Source organism: Varanus komodoensis, unplaced genomic scaffold (assembly GCF_004798865.1).
Source record: "Varanus komodoensis strain SLA01 unplaced genomic scaffold, ASM479886v1 scaffold4, whole genome shotgun sequence".
In the NCBI taxonomy this organism is placed as follows: Eukaryota; Metazoa; Chordata; class Lepidosauria; order Squamata; family Varanidae; genus Varanus; species Varanus komodoensis.
In genome coordinates, this window is record NW_025335941.1 from 10,365,775 (window position 1) to 10,386,763 (window position 20,989).

A 20,989-nucleotide genomic window follows, 5' to 3' on the forward strand; every position below is an offset into this window, starting at 1 on the left:
GGTTTAGGAATGTAGGACATACCTGGCTAGCTAACATTAAGCCTGGACAGATTAGTCAAGTCCCCAGGCATTATTTATGAAACTGGAGCCATCCACATACCCGGGGATTGAGAAATTCCTTGCCAGAGCTCCCAGCCCAACCACCAGGTAGCCTAGCCTCCCAGGTAAGTGCAAGAACCACCTGAATTCAAATGTGCCAATCAGCACACACGGTGGGAAATTCAAACCAATTGACATCTGTCTTCTCTACCTGGTCAACAAAGGTATAAAAGGAGGCTCTGCCATGTGCTGTGGGTTGATTTCCCTTTTGCTTGTGATTGAGCTATTCTTGAGAATGCAAAAGTTTTACTCCACTCCTTCTTCTTCTGCTTGATTGAGTTGAGTGCACCAAGTCCAGACTGCTTGTGTCCTTCAGAAAGTACAAATTAGGCAGATCTGAATTAAAATGTGACATGAACAAATCCATCAGCCATTCCTACAACATATCATTCATTCATAAAACAAGGCATTGTGATGGTGTATTGCACAGTGTAGCACTACACACAGAAAAAGAAGTCTGGATGGATTCTTTGTGTCAGATGAAATGAATTATTGGCTTAAATTAATTTGCTATAACTGTAAAATGACTTTATGAAGTCTGATGAAAAGAAAAGTTGCTCAGATCTGCCATTCCAACTCAACACATTTGTTAATTGCTATGGCAAAATAATTGAAATCTGAAAGAAGATTGTTTATGAAAGCAGCTTAACAATATACTTAAGAGTATTAAAATCTTTCAAGAGCTGGGGAGGTGAGAAAGTTGATAATGCATTTGGTGACACTAGTTTGGGAAAGAAATATTGCCAGATGAGCTATTTATTTACAACGTTTCTAGGTCAGTTGTATTAGTGAAACAGCTCATGGAATGGCTGTCAACATCAATTAAAATAATCAATTTGAAACCTGCAGTCATGAAGACTCATGAAGCAGCAACCTGTCTGTAATAGGCAGGGTCTGGGTCTGGGCAGTGCTTGATAGAAAGCAGCTTGGAAGCCAGAATGAGATGGGCCCGGATCACTGATGCTCTCCAAGAGGTGAGAGCTGCAACCAGCCTATGCAACAGTGGTGCAAAATGCTTTGGTAGTGGTGGGAGGACTGATTTGCCTTCCACCGGGCACTTTGTGGCCTGGATAATGCCAATAGCTGAGGCCTGGCCCCGCTCCCACCCCATAATCCTCTCTACCACCCATTTTTTCTTGGAGTTTGAGATCAAGTTCTGTCCCCTGGAGGAACCCAAGGAGCCCTACTTGCCAGAGGAAGAACCTTCTTGGACTGGATTAGTCCCATGGGCTGGTGGTTCTCATCCCTCCAGTACAATTCTAAAGGTTCAAGGAGGATTTCTGGAGAAGCTTGATTACCTCATTCAAACAATTTATCTTAAGGAGGCATTTATCAATTTTTGGACGTTGCTAGCTGTCCCACACACCTTGCAATGATGATATATAAACTGGACTGAATCCATTTCATGACACCATTTATAGGTTGCAAAAGAAGGGGGGGGGAGATTTCATGGGCTGGGAGTGAAAGCAAAATTTATTAGCAGGGGGACATGCTCTGTTGCCTTCCCTGGTATTTGCTTTCCCTCCAGATACACCTTCTCTTTAAATTGGATTAATGCACTGTGCACCTCTTCATCTAAATCAACAGTGAACAAACCAGGCTACAGCAGTTGCATTTGTATCCCTTTCAGATGCATGTTCTCTCTGAATCTGATAAAAGCACTGTACAGTCATTTGTCCAACATCAAGGGTAGAATTGTACCAGAGTGCCCGGATCAAGGAAGGATCTACTGAAGGGAAAAGATTGATAAGATTTAAAAGCATGGTAGCAGCTCAGCAGAATCTGGGGACTTCAGAATGTTTAAATTTGGACCATGTGGGTCTTTTCAAAGCCATCCATCTGAGAAAACCACCAGCTGGAAATCGTTTAATTTTCAACAGTTCTTTGTGGAAAATTCTGTGTGTACGTGCACAGACCTGTGGTGAACAATGTGACACCAAACCTTGATCTGCCTCATCGCCAATGATATGGCGAGCAGTCCTGCTGTGTGCAATTGCAGATAAAATCTTCTCCATGCCGTGTTAGCTCCAGATGAGCATAAAACATGTTTTCAGAATATGACACTACAGATGAGGTGAAGATATCTTGGCAAACACAGAAGAACCAGGCAGCTCTGGAGTGCTTGCCAGGAATATGACAAGACCTTAGTTGCAACTAACTGAAGCTAACTCCACAGCAGCTAAAGCACACCCATTTGGGGCTTTTAGCTGCATATTGGAAGGCTATTTGGGGCTTAAAAACTCGCGTTCTGAAAGTTTCCTGCTCTCATCATGGTTGTTGTTACTGCCGTAGAGAGCGGTGCGCTCACGGAAGTGAGGAGGTGGCTAATCTTTAATACTGGGCCAGAGCTTCAATGAAGCCCCACCTAGAAGGGCTTCCTAGGCAGTGAGACTAGCTGTCCTTGGACAGAACAAGAAGTGCTTTTATTTCAGTAGGAACAAGCAGCATACAAAAAGGAACACAGTAAGAAGAACAGCAAAAGAGCACTTTTCACTGTGGGACATGCTGGGAGTTGTATCCACAGTCTTGTCTACCTACAGAGCTTGCAGACAAGGTCTTCTAAGGTGACATTTTCACATTTCCATTTTTCTTTACAAAACTTGTAGGCAGGTGCTTGTCTCCTTTGCAGTTCATACCAGAGGACTTCTGCATGGGGAAAAAGTGCTAGCCCCCCCTTTCTCACCAGGTGACCCCAATCCAGCTCAGGGCCCTGCAGACCTGCAAGGCGGGACTGCTTCCGGAGATGCAGTCACAGGAGATTCCGTGTCACAGCTCGCTTGACTCTAAATGGACATTGGCCAGATGCAGATGTAACACTAAAGCATGGCTCAGTGCTTTGTGACTGAGGCGGCCCCCTTCCCCATTCCCAGATGCCACACAAAGCTTTTATCGTGCACTCATGATTCCTTACTCATGGTTATTTACAGTTTCTTTATACGTTATCATGATCCTCCATTTTTGCTTCTTTTTGGTCAGCACTTTGCCAATTTCCTCTCTAGAATGGGGAATATGGGGTTTTAATTTAAAATGGGGGAAATGGCACTATTTCTCTTTTTGTATTTGAGCTGTTCCAGTACAGCACAGTTCCACCTAGAAGTTAAGTAACAGAAAAGCTGGAAAGGAAAGGGAAAGATCTTGGTATAGTGCTGAGATCTCAGTGTTCCAATGAAACTGAGAGTAGATACAGCAATTAAAAGCCTCTTCTAGGAAAGCCCTGAGATGCCCCATCTTCACAGTCAGAAGTTTTTGCTTTTAGTTAACTGTGGCTTCTTATTTCCTCAAAACCAGAAACTGTAGCTTAGCACTAACACTGGTCAATTGCAGAACAAGGCAATTTCAAAGCATGGTTTATTGAGCTGGTTTATTTAAACCAACCCTAGTTAGTATTACCTGCAATTCCCAGTTCATATGAAATGTGAAATAGTGGATAACTCAAAGCAAAAATGAAAGCAATTTTTCCTCCAAATTCCTCCATCAGGCTACATGGAAGGAGAATGGAAAAGGAGGGAGTGTGCCAGCCAGGGAGGGGACTTGGCTTAATTCCCATACAGCTAAACTATGTGTTTTCCAGTCAGGTTTTTGAGTCTCCACTCCAGTCCCTCTGTCCTCAGGTGTCTTCCCAGACCTTCCTGCATCATACTTTGTTGCCTGGAAGTGCTTCAGAATATTTAAATATTCAGGATGTTTTTGAATTTATAGAGCAGATCAGTCTAGAGCAGCGATGGTGAACCTTTTAGAGACCGAGTGCCCAAACTGCAACCCAAAACCCACTTATTTATCACAAAGTGACAACACTTTAATAAAACCTGAATACTGAGGTTTTAGTTTAGAAAAAACAACTCATAGCCACTACAAGCAAATATATATACATACATCTTTGACAGCACACTGACTGGCCATGCGAAAGCTCAGGCGAGTTGCAGCTTGTGACGTCATCACATGGCACTGCTACTCCTTCCTGAGCATGCGCATGGCCCCTATGTGTGCTGTTATCTGATGCTCAGCTGCTGGGTCAATGCTGGGGTGACTTGACTCGTGTGCTGATAGAGAGGGCTCTGCGTTCGCCACCACTGGTCTAGAGCTTTTAACAGGAAGTAAATATCATCATTGATCAACACACTGACAACAAATGGCACTGAAGAATACCAGCAGTATATGGCACAAGTACCTTTTTTAAAAAATAGAAATACTTCTAGCTTTCCTATCGACATTGATGAATTAGTTCTCTATCTTCAAATGTTACTAACTTAAGCTTCAGATATGCATGCCTCAATAAGATAATAGCCAATCATTTTCAAAGAATAAAATTGACATCTTTGATATAGAAGAAGCCTCATTTTTCAAAAGGCAGTTTGGGGAAGGACTAGCTTGGTTGGCTTCCCTGGCAAGGTGCTAATTTTGGATCAGACAATTCCAGCAAGAATTCCACTACCATGTGATCAGTGGCACAATTCAGTTGTCCTCCAGATGTGTTGGACAGCAATTCCCATCATTCCTAAAAGATCATGCCCTCTGGGAATAATAGGCACTGTACACCAACACTTTTGCAGGGTGGCAGTTCAGCATGACAGTGGATAGAAAGTGGTTCTAACTTGGACTCTTGAGAGATCATACTGTCTACTGGGAACCTGGGAAAGTGAACATTTTGACAAAAAGCAGGTCATTCATTTTACAAACACCTGAAAAGATATCCAGGCAAAAGTGACAGTAGTTCTGGTGCAAGCCAGATTTCCTAGGATAGTCACTGGGTAGGGTAGCTTTACATAACACAGTGTCCATAATTTTTCACCTTGCCCTCATAGCACCCTGGAACAAGGGCTGGGTTTACAGATCCTGCACTGTATTGATGTATTTCGTCAAACTTGTTGCATTGCAAAAACTCATGTAATCCTATTCATTTTGTCCTGATTTTTGAACAGTTACTAAACCATCAGAGGGTATGTCCCTTTATCCCCTATCTGCTGAGATTTCTCAGCCATGATTGATAAAGGATTTTTAAAAATCCAAGTATATAATGTTGACTGGAACAACTTTATCTTCCATATGCATATTGACCTACATGGATATGCATATTAAGAGTTCTAAAAGGTGGCAAGACAAGATTCTCCTTTGCAGAACCCCTGCTGATTTTTCCTCAACAAAATGTGCTCTTCTACAGATATATTAAAACTAGGTTTATTCATGCTTTCCACCCATTTATCTGGAAAAGGAAACAGCTTAACTGCCCCTAAGATTCTTGTGGGAAAAATTGGTGCTATATACATTCAATCCTCTAGTAACAAGGCTGATTTTAGTGATACATTGATACAAAATCAGTAATTTCATGCTTGAGCTCCTTCAGAATGCCTGGGTCTTTGTCAGCTGGATTATATAATTTGTTAATTCTTAAATTAGCCTTTGAATCTAGACCAGACCCACACAAGACAATCGCCTTGATTTGGCTCTTGCAAAATCTACTCCTGCTTTGGTTTATCTTTCCAGGCAGTGATAATGGCAACCTACTGGTCTTTCTGTACAGCTGAAATCTAAGAAAGAGCCAATAAGTCACTAATATAACTACTAGAAGGAGTGGTAAATCAGTCTCAAACTTTCAGTGTATCAATTTAGAATTGTTAAAGGATAAATTCATTTTCTTTCTCCATGTGTATCTGGGTTGTTCTGAACATCCAATTTCATCTTATTTTTGATTTGAAGTCCCTGAAATGTAAGGCAAATACTTGATTGCATATTCATGGTGTTTTGATAGCACATTTGAGCAGACTGTGTCGGTATGGAAGAAGGAGATAGGAAAGTGTGATACAAGAACAAGAATAATTAAAATTGAATAAAAGAGCTCAGGAGTTCAAACAAAAACTAATCTCTGCTTCATAGACATGCAAGGTTTAATGTGATTCATCCAATTCAATACATTTTATTAACTTTAGACTTTATCTAACATATTACTGATTTTCTCATACATTTAAGAAGCCAATATATTTTTCTTATCCTTGTACTGATTTTTCTTTAAAACACAAAATATCTTGGGATTAAGGAGTCAAACTAAAATATCATAAAGCAAAAAAAATGTGTGTTTGGGTGATCATTAATTAAATCCATACCTATATAGATCATTATTTATTTATTAGAATAATTTTGCTTGGCTTGACTCTCTTTTTCAGTCTCCTTAAAATGGTGCCCATTCATCTGAGACCATTTCAAACTGCAATTATCTTCAGTAATTGAAGCAGCACTGCTGAAGTACTTGCCTGGTACTTGCCAGGTTTTCAAGTAATGCCCCAGTAAATTTACTGTTATTTTACTTGCACCCTGTTATCTTTTGTTAAGTTTCATTGCCACTGTAAGTTCAGACTGGCTTGGATCCACAGTTTATATGGTCTGACTTCCTGACCCTTCCTGTCCATTTCTTGCAGCCCTCTCCTCTAAGGGTCTCCTAGGTCTCACCTAAGAATTGAACAAACAGGATGGGGCATGTGGGAAAAAATCAGAAAGCCTGCTCTTGTATAAGTGAGCTTCTACTCATGCAGCTAAATTAAAGACAGACTTTAATTATCTGTCAAGCAAAAAGAATGCATATTTACTGACTCATTATGTAGCATTTTGTGGGTGGGGACCCATTGCTGGGTTGTAGGCATTTTCTTGCATCAGTGTTTCATTAGGAAACTTAAGAGGCATGGGAAAAGAGGGCAGGCCATCTTACATATCAATGGTTGGTTAACTATGACTTAAGGAAACAAATCAGGATTCTTAACCATGGTTTCACTGGGTTAAACCGTTAACACTGATCACAGTTTTCTGGAATTGGACAATGAGTTATCCTGGTTAGTTGAAAAGGGATCTTCCTCTCACTTGGAGGAGGAGAGGAACAGTATGAAGCTGGCTCAGAGGCTCATGTGAGTGATGCTGAAGTTTCACGGTTAGCCAGGTTCTACTGGCACTATACGTATTACAGAGACACAGAGTTCCCAGTTATCATTTTGCATGCTTTGCTTAATAAACTCATCATATAGTATACATATTATTTTGAAATGAAAATAGAGCTTTCACTTTCTATTTGTCTGCAACTAACTATCCCACATTGTTTCTAATTCTATTTTTGCACGTGATGAAGTCGGTTTTATCTATGAAAGCATATACAGAAAATCTAATTTCAGTCATTAGTAAGTCTAAAATATTCTATTTTAGTATTCTGCTGATCAGTGTGGCATTTTATACACACATTCTGCTCCATAGTTTAGAGTTATGTGTAAGCCAGGCCATTTACTGATGGGTAATGAGCTAGTAGTGCTGGCCAGAAAAACAAAAACCATCTTGGGATCATTGAAAATACCAGTTCAATGTGCAGCAGTTGTGAAAAAGACAAATCTCATGCTAGCAATTATTAGGAAAGGGGCTGAAAATAAAATGTCCAGTAATGTGACACTGTCATAAGAAAACATGGTAGAGCAACACTATGTGGTGGCTGGCATGTATCAACGATAATACAGCAGTTCTTGGAAAGACAACAAGATGCAGGAAAAGACAGCCAAACTGATCAAGGGGCTGGAGTCACCTTTTCCTACAAGAACAAGCAACAGTGGATAGCGATTAATTTACCCTTCCCTAAAGCAATTGTTTTGTTTAGGAGAAAAAAGCAAATATTGGACTATGTTGAGGAACGGACCTGATCGAAGTGTGCTTAATTTGCTTATTCCTGAAGGTCTTTCCTGGCCTTCAAGCAAGCTCCCTGGGCATTTTCTAAAATAACGCATGATGTGAGGGAAAGAGGATGAAGTGCTGCTTTCCGATTGCCCTGGCTCATTTTACAGGAGGAGTGTGAGGTCACTTGGAGCAGGGACTGTATCATACTGCCCCACATTGCTATAAACCATGCTTTTTTATCATTCCTATTTAGTGAAGTTTTACAGAACTGAAACAGAAACACTACAGGGAAACAAGGGAAATGCCATCTCTCAGACAAATTAAAACACAACCCCAAATAATGTATGTTCTCAGAATTAATGTCCAGGGCCCCAAAGCCATTTCTTGGAGGAGTTTGTGCTAGCCAGCCCAGTGGAACCCCATGCCCCAGCCCTGAACAGTAGATCCTCAGGCCGTGTTACAGGCTGCTTTTGAAGCAAACCGCAGGTTCGCAGAGTTTGACATCTGCACAAAGGGCCACTGATTTAGAAAGACAAGCGTATACCCGCTTGGGCTCAAGCAACTCATTCCACGATTCTCTGGTTCTGGCCAATTTGTACAACTCCAGCTCATTTCTGGTTACAAACCCCTCTCACAATTCCCACCGGGTGACTTGCTAGGAGAGCGTTCACTTTCTTGCCAGGCCCCTTGTTCCATGTCTCGGTGTTGGTTCCAGGAGCACTGCGTGGGGAATCCAATCAGAGATGCTTTCTGGATGTGTGAAAATCCTCTTCGGTGCTCAATATGAAAAAGGAAGAAGGAACAACATTTAAAGATAGATGGGCTTTATTTTCCTGTGCTTTCTACAGGACTCAGACATTTTTTTCACATTAGTCTGTTGAGTGGTGGTGATCAAGCAGCATGGTGAAGCAAAAAATAATGGGGTGTGTGTGTGTGTGAGAGAGAGAGAGAGAGAGAGAATGAGAGAGATGGAGAAACAGTGGGAGATTAATTAAGAGGCTTCAACTGTACTTTGTCCACACATTTTTCAGGTTCAGATTAAGCCTGAGAAGACATGATCTATTTAGAAACACTGGAATATAATGACCTGGCAATGACTATCCATTTGACAATGACATCATCTGGATTTACTATAAATGTAATCTGAATGGACAAAGGGTGGTGATTCCAAAGAAAAGGGCTAATGCAGAAACAACCTGCGTGGGAATCCATATTCTCTGTAAACAACACCTCTGTCCTGTGAACTTTAGTGGCTACATAAAAGGAAATGAGCATGTAAAAACGGAACATTTTCCAAAGTCTACATAATCTGTGATCTCATCAGAAATAGGAGGAAGCCAGCTAAAGTTCTCTTATCACACACATTTGAAAAAGAGCAAGATGTAATTAGCAGCACTTATTTGCAACATCCACAGAGTTACAGCATAGCCAAACTGCAGCTGCTTGGCTTTGAAACACCAAGTGCCAGAAGAGCTTCCTGGGCGATATCTGTGAGAGGACATTGTATATATCACATGCAACCCAAATGTGTTATTATTTTATCCCAATCAGTCCCTTCACACTGCTGCATCTTTTTGTCAAACACTTAAGCCTTTGTTTGAACTTCGGAAGTCTGATGGTCTCAGCTGCAAAGCAGTAACTTAATATTTGTTAACATTTCAAACTGTATTGACAAGGATGCAAAGGGACTCTTCAAGCCATGCTAAACTAATTCTGCAAAGAGAGAATTTCCCTGTTCAGTCAAGACAGGGACAGACATGACTGAAGAGTTTCAGTAATGCTCATGAAATGCCCCTCTTCCCCAAAATGGATGTTTCTTCCCCTGAAAATGCCCATATACATATTTCTTGGAACTCTGCCCATCTTCTAGTGTTCAGAGTTGGAGCTGGGGGTTACCTGAAGGAGCGCTTACATCCATATATGCCCACCCGCCCCTTGAGATCTGCAGGAGAGGCCCTTCTCCGGGAACCCTCCGTGAAAGAAATTAGGAGGGTAGGTACTCGGAGGAGGGCTTTCTCTGTGGTGCCGCCCAATCTATGGGATGCGCTCCCCAGAGAGGTCCGCCTGGCGCCGTCGTTATTTGTTTTTTGGTGCCAGGCGAAGACCTTTTTATTTAAGCATCATTTTAATTGTTAACAATATTTGCTTATTTATCTGGCCAGGGTGACTTCTTTTATATTATTTATTTTATATTGTTATTTTTATATTGTTATTCTTGTATTTTATTTTATGTTGTGAGCCGCCCCGAGGCTTTGGCAAATGGGGCGGCATAGAAATGTTTTAATAAATAAATAAATAAAATAAAGAGAACTCTTACCTGCCACACTGCGATGTTCCAATTGTGGGTGCTTTCCTACATCTGAAGTGTGCCCTCAAAGAGAGATCTGGAAATGGAGGAATTCTTCTCTGCTTGTTGCAAAAGAATCTATTAGTCACAATATTTTTATTATTACTTTTAAAGAGTGCTTAAGCTTACAGTTACAGCAGGGTTTTAAAGAAATAGAACTTCCTGGAAACCCACAGAGCTCTGGGCTCACCTGGTCAGCACAGCTTTGAAAGTAAGCAAGATGCCATACCCAGTGTACTCACCTGGAGCCTACCTATGGGGTTGTGAACATTTATTTGCTTATTTAAAACATTTCTATGCTGGCCCCATCGCCACGAAGCCTCAGGGCAGCTCACAACATTCATAAAAAGATACAATTAATAATTTAAAAACTGGTACCGTCTCAGCTATATATATTAAAATCTATAAATACAATAATAATAAATTAACAGTTAAAATAACTTTTAAATAAAAAGGTCTTCGCCTGGCGCCAAAAAGCAAATAATGACGGCGCCAGGCGGACCTCTCTGGGGAGCGCATTCCATAGGTGGGGCACCACCGCAGGGAAGGCCCTCCTCCGGGTACTCACCCTCCTAATATCATTCATGGAGGGTTCCCAGAGAAGGGCATCCGCTGCCGATCGACATGTGTTAGGTTCATGCACTACTGTCCTACCTCAATTCAGCACTTCATTCTGGGCTTGCATTCTGTCAGTGCTCTCTGTTACATCTGAACTGGGGGATGCTAATGTCAGTTCACTGTCCAGGCTAATAAGCCTGGAATGAAGTGGCAAAGCTGGAATGGAAGGGAAGGGAGGGAAGGGGAGAGCCCAGGGCCAGCATCAAGAGGATGCGTCTGCACCTCACTGGGGCCCACGCACAGTGGCACCAAGGCAACCTGGTAGTTCACCTGCCTCTTGCTCTGGCTGAGATAACACCAGTTTTGAGGAGAAGAGGCAGTAGATGCCTTGCCCTGCTTGCCTGCAGGGTTTCTGCCTGCCAAGCAAGAAAGTGGAAGCAATGATGAAAAGGAGGAGGAGGAGCGAGAGAAGCAGGAGACAGTGGCAGTGAGAAGGTTGCATCACTGAGGAGGGGACCCATGGAGGGGGTCTTGTTCAAGGGCCAGCAAGGGTGAGGGAAGAGCAAGGAGCCTGAGACTTGTTCCTGGTTTCACGAACTATCATTTATTGAACCTGGACAGCTCAATCAATCAAAGACAACTGACATGTGGCAAATGTGTTCCCCACTTTCTCTGGGTGCTTCTTCAGAGTTCAAATAAATTACCAAAACATCTGAAAGAGAAATAAAAATGTGGCGGTCCTTGGGTCTCATGGGGGATGGAGAAATGAATCAACATCAGACTGTAGATTAGAATTCTTTTTTTTTTTTAAGATAGCATTTTGTCAAAAACAATTTACAAAATGGGGACAAGCTATATGGACATATTGCTTCTATATACTGTTAAACTTTTATTTTTGAGTCCTCAATCTGAGTTCTCAGATAGTTTTAGAAACAGAGAGAACGATAAGGGCAGAGGATCTTAGTATGATGACATCACCTAATCCTTGCAATCATATGAGCTTAAAATATTGTTTGTAAGCAATGTTCTTAGCATTGGAAAGGCTTTCCTCTTCACCAGTGTGCTCATAGCTGGCAAAGATGGAAATCAGTGGTGTAATGGAGCAGGGCCCACAGAGAGACCCCAGGGAGGAGGCTGACCAACTGCTACCCCACCCTCAGAATAATCTGGGTCCTTTGAGCTTAGATGCAAACCTTACACATGTTGGGCCCAGAAATTACAATAAACAACACTTCTGGGTTGCGTATGGGTTGTCACTGAATTACTGGTTGTTGCTGAAGCATGAGTTATCACATCGTCTCAACCCAGGAGGTATTAACCAGCTAGGCTTATTAACCAGGAACAGTCCATGAAGAGAACCCATGTTTTTTGCTGGCTTGTGAACGGTGGGTTTTTCATCATGTTATCTTGGCTGGGCTCAGACAACATGATAACTCATGTTTCAACAACAATCCACAGTTCCTAATGACAACACACACTCAACCCCTGAAAGTGTGATATCATGTTACCTGTTCTCACCACTTCATGGAATGGCTTGCAGCCAAGGCAGCTCCATGTGTCCTTAACGAGTTTGCCAGCCATGTTGGTTCTCAATCCTTGGTTAGCCTATCGGCAAACCTAGCTCCTGACCACCAAGAAATGACAAATTTCCCCACTCAAATCACAACTGAGATTCTGCAGCATATGGCAGTCACTTCAGAATCCTGCACATCATGCGCCAGCTGTTTTTAGCTGCAAACCAAATGGGTCTAGTCACACATGATTGCCCAATGCATGTGGGCAGAGGTTTGGCTATTCTGTCATAATCAAAGGGAATTTTTTTGGGTAGAAATTAAATGATAGTAAAAATGCTGAGCAATCCTGTTCCTAAATCATACTGCTTGCAGGAACTGTGATTAAAACTGAGGAGGAAATAGTGCAATCCTATACATGTCTGCGTCAGTGTAATGTCCACTGTAATCAATCAGGTACATTTAGCCAGGGTTAGATGTTGTAATGGGACTTACTTCAGAGTAAGCACAGGTTCTTTTTGTTAGTTGTGCTGTATTTCATAACACAGCTAAAAGCAAGTTTATTGCTAGGCCCTAATAGAATTAAATGATCTATCCTAAAATGTCAAATCCAATTAAATATTATTATTCACAAACTCTTTCCCTTGTTAAGAGTGTCTGCAAACCTTTGTTGACAGCTATAAGACATAATTTCTTGTGTTGACCAATGATTTGCACGATTTGTCCGTTTGTTAAAGTTGCACCCCGTGTTTCCAATAAATGGTGCTCAAGGCAGCTAAGAAAAAGTAAACTATGGAGTAAAAATAACAATAGTAGAAACAGGTGAATAAAACTTGAATAAAATGTTGCCATTTGTTCAACAACAGCAAGTTGAACAAATGACAACACTTACAGTGTTCATGAGAAGTCAGCTTATGAAGCCAAAGGCCTGCTGTGGAAGGATATTGGCAAAAGGACTGGAGACACTTCTCTTGGTAAGGCATTCCAGAGCCCAGAAGTGGAGACCCAGAAGCCACCAAGTTCCATTCTGTTCTGTCAGTTTGCCTCTTTATTCTTGGAAAAGGACACACTGCTCTGTGAAACAATCTATAAAAATCTTTCATATGGGACATAAAACTAAGCTAAACTAAACTATATGGCATAAACCTAAACTATACCTAAGCTAAACTGAATGTGACTTTAAATTTATCCATGTGTTTAAGGGGTATGTTTTAAATATCCAAAGAATACCTGCTGGGGATGAAGCACTGCTAATTATTAGGATCACAGCAGATGGGCAGGTTGGAGCCTTTCCTTGCTTTCCTCAGGCTGTCAAATATGGCTCCTCTGCAGAAGTGTCTTTGCACTGGAAGGAAATCCTTCCATTAGCACCATCCAATGCAATCTCCAGTGCATCGATCTCCGTCCAATGCAAAGATACCTCTTCAGAGGAAGAAATTTTTCAGGGACCCAGAGAACAAGAAGGTTAAAGTCCCCTCCCTGCCTGATACAATCACAATAATTCTCTCTCTCTCTCTCTCTCTCTCTCTCTCTCTCTCTCTCTCACACGCGCACGCGCACGCGCACGCGCACGCGCACGCGCGTGCACACACACACACACACACACACACACAGAGCGAGAGCGAGAGCGAGAGCGAGAGAGAGAGAGAGAGAGAGAGAGAGAGAGAGGTTGTCTTATATGAGTCAGTCCATTAGCCCATTTGGCCCAGTATTGTCAACACTGACTGGTAGCAGCTCTCCATGTTCTCAGGCAGGGGTATTCCAGCCCTATCTGGAAATACCAAGGAAGAGGAAGAGCCTTCGGCAGTGGGCTTGACCACTGAGCTACAGCCCCTCCCAATGAGCATTTCACAGTCACTTCTGGGTTTGTTCTAAGAATGCCTCCTCCCCATCAAAAATGGTTAGGGTTTGTAGTTTGGCAAACTACTCATTGCATAAAGGAGCACTGCTTTCCCCTGTAGCCTGGTGCAAAATCCCTCCTCCCCTCTAAGCAATAACTACCTCTCAATAACTGCTCAATAGTTCTCTCCTGCTTTCCATTCAGAAAGTTCTGGGCAGGTTGTTTGGTTTTGGTGGCTGGTCTCCAGAGCACTGCAGGAGGATCCCCTTCTAATTCTGCTCTTGTGCAAATGCTTCAATATCTCTGACAACCTGACTTTCCGGTATGCAAAATGGAGAATGAGATGGTGGCAAGAAATAAAAATCATGCTGAACACTGAGCAGTTGTGGTACCTCTGAAGCCTGAGAGAGAACACACAATGAATACATAGATCTCCATGATGGCACTTTTAGAAGCAAACCTTCACTCTGAGTTGTCATTTTCGTATATACATGCCCATGCTTAGAGGTGGTTGAGGTTTTGTGTAACTTTGATGGAAATGTTAAGGCTCCGGGGGTTTTGGAACAGTGGAGATTTATGAAAAATAGGAAAGCCTTTAATAAGATGACAACTTTTCTCTAGGGCCATTTTTTAAAAGTCCTGTAGACCAGGGGTCTCAAACTCAACTTACCTGGGGGCCGCTGGAAGTAGAGTCTGGGTGAGGCTGGGCCGCATCAAGTATTCCAGCATTGCGGGGGTGGTGGGCCGCTCATCCCGCGTTGCTCCCGGAGGCCGGCCCGGGTGCCGCCGGCGCTTTGAAGGCCGCAGGGGCCCTCCCCCGTGCCCCGCCCGTCCCAGCAATTGGCCCACGGGCCACGAGTTTGAGACCCCTGCTGTAGACCCTCTCACCAAGTTAGACTTGAAAGATAGTTCCAAAGAACTTCTCTGACTTTAGACGTCATCACAGCTAACATCTGAGCACACTGTTTTAATTTTTTTCTCCACTTCTTTTCTGTTCTGAGTTAACTTAAGACATGCTTGCTGACAAATAGTGTGAAATTCCACCTATCTCATGTCTCTGCAGAAGAAATGGTGGCATAGGTTGTCTGCACTGACAAATGAAACAAACAACAAGCAATGTTGTTAAACTGCACAACAAAGACTGCTACACACTTCCTACAGGGCTCAGACATCTAAAGGACTATTTAATGTTGATATCAATGTGGAGCAATTTAAGGAAACCCACATAATGGGTTTATGTTGTAAGCCGCCCCGAGGCTTCGGCGAATGGGGCGGCATAAAAATGTTTTAATAAATAAATAAATAAAATAATGCTATCTAAAATTGCATAACATAAACGCAGAGACGTGCAGGTTAACTATTAACAAGGGCCCTGTTAATACTAATGAAGAAAAGCGCTATAAAGAAGGAATTGCTTTCTGCTCACCTTTTAAGGCTTGTGCAAGTTTCTAAGAACTTTTCCAGACACTCATTTTTCCGTCCAGATAAAGTCCTTGACCTCAGGCAGTATCAAATCAAACGTTTTTTCACTGTCGATTGGTGCAATCACAGATTCAGTGAATTGAGCCTGCATGAATGTTGCACAAGCACGGTCCCTCGTCTGCATCCAGTTCATCTGCTTCTGTTTGTGCTGCATATGACGTAGCATGTGATGCAACATGTAGCAGAAGAAGGTGGCCAGTTGTGCAACCATGGTTCCATGAGTGTCCGCAAACTTCCTCTCCATTTGACTCACTTTCTAAGACAGGGCTGTATACAAGAGGAAGTCTGCAAAGGGATGGTTTCTGGAGAGCTTCATTGCAACCTGAGTTTCAGCAGACAGTCAAGATATCTCACCACAGTCGGAGAGAGTGTCCTGAGCTTGCTTAGTCTGATGTCCAGGTGCCAGCTTTGGTGGACCACTTCAAGGCCTTTCCTTGCTCTCCGTAGCTAGAGATGGGGAAGTGCTGAAAAGGCAGAGAACACTGAAAAGGGTCAGTTCAACACTTACATGTGAGAGGACTATATTGCCAGGGGGCAGATACCTTTGGGTGCACTTGCTTCGCTTGCCTTTCCCTCCCCATTTTCTTGCTGAGAAATTGCATTACTTGGCCCATATTTCACAACAGTGCACAAATTCCCTTGTATGCATCCCTCTCTTGTCAAATTCTTTGTATATCACCTACTCCACTTCACCCCTCCTTTGGACTGTGGAAACATACAAGGAAATTGACCATATAAGATTACATATCAGAGAAGAAAGTATATTCTTGCCCATTACTAAAGAATGTTAAAAATCAGTAATGATAACTGCTAATATATTTGCATTTTGCCAAAGTGCTGGGAAGAGGAAGGATGGCGAATGAAAAGGGGTAGCAGCTGGAACAGTGAGAAGGCTGAGATGAGAAGATGGGATGGGTGCAGTTTGCAGGATTGAGGGGAAGGAAGGGGAAGACAAGCCACAAGAAGCTTGATTGTCTGTTGGGAGTATTGTGAGTAGTTTGGCGAACAACTGAACCATTGTAGCTTAGCATGACTTACGATCCCACCTAATATGTCAGATCACTTCAAAGTGCCCTACAACTGTAGATGAGCATACAGGGAAAGGAGGTTGCTTTGGGAACTAAGGCCCATTTCCCTTTTCCTAGAGTTGGAATGAAACAGAAATTCTAGTAGGAGATTCTGCATTACACAAATGCTGCACCTTGCTGACTTTTGCAGAATATTTGTCTAGTAGCTCTTGAGACAAATCATTATCCAAGTCTCTGCTAATGGCCCATACATTGCTATGTCTACTTTACAGGAAGGTGTATTTTCCATCAGAGGTGGCGTTGCAGCCATTTCACTACCAAAGACAGAATAATAGAGCTAGCTTTAATAAATGGTTTCAGTTTGGCAAGGGCACTCAAACCTACCTCATATATGTATTAGCTGACCCTTTTTTCCCTATCAAGCTAGATGAAAACAGAGTGCCTTTGAGCACTGGCAGAGTGCTTTTTCTTGCCAGCAAGTAACCACAGCAAGCTATACTCCTTTAGAGCTGGAAAAAGTCAGCTTACAGCTCAGAGGTCTTCCAAACCACGCTGCATCCTCCTTTCCAATTCAAACTTTTCAATTCAGTCAGCACCACCAATTGTGGCATATGCCACAGTCAATGTGTGAACCAATAACTCCTATTATGTAGCTCAGTTTGTTCACCAGAAGAAAGTGCTGGGAAAAAACCCTTCCAGTGCCATTTTCTCAGTCTACAAGAAAACAATGGGGGATCGTGGCTGCGCATGTAGGAAATAATTGTTTTATTTAACTATTACGAAGACTCTGCCATTTGGGTTCCCTCCAGGATCTGATTGTTTTATTGCTTACGATGGCAAAAGCTGTAATTGTGGCTAACTGACATTTCAAGAAGCTGCTGACAGACAGCCAATAATTAGCTGGGATTTGGGACTTATTATTTATGAAGGCACATCAGACAGCAGTTTTCTTAAGAAAGCGGAAATGAGAGGATTTGTCGACCACCTGGTTTTCTTTTGTTATTTCTTCAGAAGATATTCATTTGGTTAAATCTTCTAGATTCCTTTCATGTTATCTGTGGGACTATGATGTTATCTGAGGGACTGTGATGTTAGCTCTTTCCTTGACCTTACCCTTGGTTCAAAATATTTAACACTGTACTATGCTTTCCAGGGGAAATTTCTGGCTTTTCTCTCTTTTTCTTTTGTATTTTTATTATTATATTAGTCTTTTAATAACATTTTTGCCTTTTGTCCTTTATCCATATTGGAGTTGGTAGTGTTGTGCTATATTGATCATTCTAAAGAAAAATCAGGAGGCAACGGGAAGTTCTGGAGATGAAGGTTCACTTCCACTGTTCATAAAATCATCATTCTTCAGCCACCAGGGGAAACCATGCCTGATTAGACCCAGAGGGTATTACATCTCATTGTGGCTTCCCTGTGAGTAAGAGGGCCAGATCTTCTAAGTTAGGGGCTAGTAATGCCCAGCGTGTTTTTCAGTGGAAATAGTCACTTTGCTTTACTAAGTGGAACCATGAGTGTCCCAAAAGACTGTATGTGCTCTGTGATTTATCATGTGGCAGGAGAAAGGGTAAGGAAGAGAAAAAGGGAATGCACAGCCCAGGGAGCATGCAGCATGGACCCCATGGGGCTGCCTTCCTTTCTCCATGGTCCTCTCCAGGGCATAGCTCACAAGAAAGTTGAGAATGCCTCCAAGTATTCAGGGGCAGGGAATCACGAATCTTTGCAACTGCATCACTAGGCTGGAGTGCTCTTGTTGTCCATTTAGGTACAGCTCAATCGGTAGTGAACAACTCCCAGGACCAGAGTGGGCTATAGCCCACCAGGCCTTTCCTTCTGGCTAGCCCACCTCTCCTCTCCAGCCTCAGCCTCTCCTAGGGTGCTCTATGTCCTACTTTGCAGAGGACTGACATCTATTGGAAGGGTGTCAGAAGACAGTCCTGGATTTCTAATTCTTTCCAGTCAAGCCCCGTTTAGAGTTCAAGAACCCTCAGAAGGAACGTAGAAGGGTCTTGTCATTGCCTGTCAACAGTAAATAGCTGAACTAAGAAGGCACACAAGTCACCTTCTTCCCACTATGGCAAAATGCATTGCATTTCTACTAAAATATAGTCATTATTACCAAATTTCCACCTATGTCTATAACTTAGTGTACGTGTGTCTGTGTCTTCTTTGTCCTACCTTTGTGATGCATTTCCTCCTTTTTGATGTTGCATAAGTATCCCTGCCACATCCCACTCTGTTGCCCAATATTGTCGACGGTTGTTCCATAGGGAGTGTAGAAGGGCGGAGGCAGGAGAGAGTGTGGAGGTAATGCAGGGTGTGCGTGGGGGTGCGCGCTGATCTATGGAGGTGTATGAAAGGAGAGAGTACGTGGATGGGCAGCTGTGGCTGTGGTGGGCAGGTAGCTTTTGCCCCTCCTGCTCTTGGCTCTGAGTCCATTCTGCTGGCATGTGGCCCCCGGAGGGTTCATTCCCCATCTCTGCCCTAAGTGGTCTGGTTTTCTTTTCCCTTTGTCCTCCTTCCCTAGATTTGGGCTATTTGGGGAAATAGCATGGGTGGAGGGTTCAACTCCATTCTATCCAGCTGTTCATGGTTACCCTGCTGCTAAGCTCAGGGATGGCTCAATATATTTTGCTGCTTGAGGCGAAGGGCGAGATGGAGCCCTTCCTGCAGATGCTGGCCAGATAAGCAGCTGAATCCATCTGCAATGCTGGTGAAATGGCAGCGTCTTCCACCGCCCCTGAAGGCAGCAGGCGAGCTGAGGGGGTGCACAGCAGGGCCGGAGGCACACACAGCCGCCACCTCCCAGCAGTTTGTATTTGTCACCCACCCAGGGAGCCTCATGGATAAAAGGGTGGGATAAGAATCTAATAAACGATAAATCAAACAAAATAATCGGATGCCTGCAGCAACTGCCTCACTTTGCCTAAAGAAGGCATATTATAGGAAAGCACCAACAAAGACAGAGCAAACACCCATATGTTTGTCTATTAATCAGGAAATGTGTACCGCACTGGCTAATCTAAGTGGGAGAGAGGACTGGGTGGCAGCTATTTCCTGTTTCTTGGCTTTCCTTTAAAGCCGCTTCGGAGCGGCATCTGGGCTGAGCCCCTGGAGAGCTGCGGCAGGTCAGTGTTCGTGATGCCGAGCTGGAAGGCCCCGGGTGTGTCATAGTAGGAGGCAGCTTTCTGTGTTCCTGTTCTGCTGCCAGTCCTGGTTGGGAAAGCTGGACCTTTGCATCTTGCCCAAGTGTTGGCTGTGTGGAGTCCATCTGTCACTGAATCCATTTCCATCCCTTCTGCAGCTGCAACACTGAACATATACGGCAGGGTGCTGCTCGTGGGGGGGGGGCAGTTTGATTCCTCTGAATGTATATGATTGTGCAATGCAGTAGACATGTCCTGAGTGCACTTGGGAAAGTATCACCATTGCATATCTTTGGACTTAGGTTCTGTGGTTTAGTATTCATTTCTATAGGGATCAGAAACAACATGGCAAATACTGCATCAGAACAGGACTTCAGCAATATATCTTGCACATGCATAAGAAGAGCAGTGGCTTGATATTTTAATGGTGGGAACATCCACACCACTGCAAGTGGCGTGCCCAAGGTGAGAGAGAAAGCAAGGTGGAGAAATAGCTGCTGAGGCAGAGAAGATGGAGCAGCAAAGCAGAGAGTAACAAGCAATATTTTTACTCATTTCTGAAGGTCCCTTGGCTATGGGCACCTGAAGATGTTGCTTGAGGCCAGCAAACACACAGGACTGTTGCCAGAGCAGTAGCATTCCCAAACAGACAGAAAGTATTTCAAAATCCACAGGAGGGCACTGTTTTCATTAGGACCACCCAAATTCTCACAAAGAGACAAACTTTTGTGTTCTCCAGATCATTTCATTGGGCTAGATGTAACATAAAGAGGGTGGGGTTAATATCTAGCCTGCTAATCAGTTCTTGTCCACTATTTTGTGACATGCTGGTTGATTCTAATAAAAGTATTATCATTCTGTGATCTTGGAATTCTTCTAGCGGGCCAATATGGCTGCCGTCACTTTTGAATTCACAGTGGTTCAGTTCACCTAGTTTTCTGAAAATATTTGTGACAAAAGTGTATATCTGCAAAAACAATAGCAATAGTGCTGTGGCATCCATACTTCATGAGCATTTTAAGTTTATTTATTATATTTCTACATCAGCCATTTGCAACCGTGGTTAGCGGTTGTGCACTTTTCCTGTTGAATGGGCATGTGTGTGGATATGTGGTTGCCTTTGATGAAGCTTATGCATGATATATTTTTCCTAGAAAGTTGTATTTCTCTCTCTGTGTGTGGTGTATATCATCATACATTAATTCCTGTAAAAGAAGTCTGTGATGTGGCCACAAATGGAATGCTGTGCAGCATTCTGTTCATCCAAGCCAAAAAAGATATTTTAAGTTGCAAAAGATGCAGAAATAGAAACCAAACTGATCAGTTGAAGCAGC